Source organism: Pteropus medius, unplaced genomic scaffold, assembly GCF_902729225.1.
Source record: "Pteropus medius unplaced genomic scaffold, Ma_sr-lr_union100, whole genome shotgun sequence".
Lineage (NCBI taxonomy): Eukaryota > Metazoa > Chordata > Mammalia > Chiroptera > Pteropodidae > Pteropus > Pteropus medius.
Genome location: NW_024346980.1, coordinates 4967 through 7886, shown reverse-complemented (window position 1 = coordinate 7886; position 2920 = coordinate 4967). Strand labels below are relative to the sequence as shown.

General features: G+C 36.8%; 1 pseudogene; it reads right to left on the bottom strand.

Moving 5' to 3' along the window:
- Positions 1-2257: 2257 nt before the first annotated feature.
- Positions 2258-2366, bottom strand: LOC120614138 (uncharacterized; annotated as a pseudogene).
- Between the last annotated feature and the right edge of the window lie 554 nt (positions 2367-2920).

Here is a 2920-nt window from a genome sequence, read left to right as displayed (position 1 = left end):
CCAAAATCTAAGGCTCAATTTGAGCACACAGTTAAGGTGTATATTCTCTGGAATATTTCTCCATTACTATCGTCTCCTCTTTCTACACACACACACACACACCATGTTGTGTAAATGCTTCTTGCTAACTTATCTTTTGGCCTTTGCCTCCTCCTGCCCTTCAGTAATTCTGCTTAAGACACTTTCATCTCTCATCATCATTCCTCCTTCCAGTTAACTCAGGCCCATTAGTTTCCTCTTCAGTATCTCTCCTCAATAGCTTCCTCTTGCCTTGAATATTGAAATACATTAATATACAGTGGTGCACTATCCAATTTAGTAGCCTTGAAATACGCCTAGTGTGATGAGGAACTAGTTTTATTTAGTTTTATTAAATTTAAATTTAAAACTGATACTCAGAGCTTAACCCCAAGACTTCCCCACTCCAACACACCCACATCATCCTTAAGTTTAGGCTGTGCTTAGTGACTTGTTTTCAAGAAACAGAGTATGGAAGGGGAGAAAAAAGTAGCTTGGAGTGTTCAAATATGTTCAAACACCACCTAAGCCAGGTGATCGAAGGTCAACATCGCCAGTAATAAGTCATGTTGATAGCACAGACCCTTGATATTATGTGGCAAGAATGACACTTTATCTCTGGTCTTCTTTCCCAAAACCCATCTCCCCGGTCTCATCATGAGGAAAACATCAGACAAATCCCAATTGAGGGTCACTCCTCAAAACTCCTAACCTCAAAACTGTCCTTCAAAATCCTCAAAACTGTCAACATCACCAAAAAAGGACAGAAAAGTCTGAGAAGCTATCATAGACCAAAAGGGACTGAGGACACATGAATAAATGCCATGTGGTGTCCTGGATTGGATCCTGAAGGAGAATCAAGGCATTAGTGGGAAAACTGGTGAAATGCAAATAAACACTGGAGTTTAGTTAATAGTAATATATCAGTGTTGTTTTTTGAGCTGTAACAAATGTCCATGGTAATGTAAGATGTCAACAATAAAGAAACATATGAGTTAAATATGGGAACTTCTGTACTATCTTTGCAACTTTTCTGTGAATATAAAATTATCCTAAAATAAAAAGCTTATTAAAAAATAATAATAAAAAAAAGGATATTGCTTTAACTTCAAGTGACACAAAGCCATCAACTTTCAATGTTTGTTGGAAAGCAATGTGGCCAGAAGTGGTTATACCAGGGAATATGGTTCCAACAAGTTAAGAGGGTTGAAACTAGCATTATTAATTTATTAAATAAGTATCAAGAGGCTCTGACAGTTGGAATGCAGTTGATATTAATGAATTACTGGTTGACCACAAGTTATAATTCAATTAATTTCTAAAGCCCATCCTGCCAATGAATATGGCAGTGACCTTAAACTAGTTTCCTTTTTTCACTAAGAAAAATATTTACGAAGCTCTTCAACTGGCCACAGAACTGGAAACTAGAATTTTAGGTATTGATCCAAACATTCAAAGAGCCTTTTCTTTTTGAAAAGATTTTTAAGAATGTGAAAATTAAAGAATTTACAAAAACTTTGCAAAAGATGGGATTGGAAAAAGATCCAAAAACAAATAATGAAACCAAAGTAGTACTTCTAAATATTTCAAGCGATGAAGATAGTGCCATTTTAATTGTGCCAATTAAAAAGAGAAGGTTGGTGAAAAACGAGGCAGGATGAATACAGAATAGCTAACAAGATTGTGTGCCCTCCGAGGGTGAATAATGCCTTCAAGGGGTTTTACTGTTGTTATTCGAAAGCTGTTTTTATGTAGTTTCAGAACACCAATGGACAGGGGTTCCTTAAACGTTTTACTAAAGCAATAGGTCTGGGGTTGTGACTATCTAGTTATTTCTCCTGCTATCTCCGGTGCATTTGAAAATTAAGACTCAAATGTGTGTCATTTAATTTTCTTCTTTGCTGCCCGTTCGTGTGAATCTTGGGAATAACTCAGCAGCGTAGGTCATGAAAAGTTGTTCTCTGCTGCCTTCTCGTGGACATTTAAAAAATAACACAAGTATATGTCATAAAAATTTACTTTCTGCTGCCATCTTGCGGATATTTTTGGAATAACACCCAAGTGTATGCCAACCTGAAAATTATATTTTTCTCTGATGTACTCTGCATCTTGGAAGAATAACAGAGTGTAAGTAATTAAATGTATTTCTCTGCTGCCATGTGTTGGGTATTTTTTGGGAATAACGCCACAGTGTAATTAATCAGAAGTTTTTTTCTGCTGCTATCGATTTTTTTTTTAATGTCTACAGCACCCAGTCTTCCTAGTTGGTCTCCCATCCAAGTACTAACTAGGCCCAAACCTGCTTAGCTTCCGAGATCAGACATGTTCAGGGTGGCATGGCTGTAGACCAATCGATGGACTTTTAAGTAATAACTCCCTAGTGTTTGTCATTATGAATATTCATTCCTTGTTGCCAAGTTGTGGATATTTTGAGAATAACACCAGATTGCATAACAAGAAACTTATTTCTTGTGGTATCGCTTGTGTATTTGAAAAATAACACCCAATGGCATGTTGTTATGTAAGTTTTCTCTGCTCTCATTTCATGTAAACCTTGGGTATGAAGCAGTGCAAGTCATAAAAATTGTTTTCTGCTGCCATCTCGTGGGTATTAAATATTATACCAGGTGTATGTCATCAAAAAACAATTTTCTGTTGCCGTCTGGTTGGCATTTTGAGATATAACCTTAGTGTAGGTCATCACGAAAATTTATTTTCTGCCTGAATCTCGTGTTCATTTTGGAAATTCAAGAATACAAAAGTTATTCTCTGGTGCTATCTGGTGGGTGTTTTAGGAATAAACCCTAGTGTTGTCATCATGAATATTCATTTTCGGATGCCTTCTGGTGGGCGATTTCGGACAGCTGCCATCAAGTATGCATTTTGGGAAGGCTGCAGCACA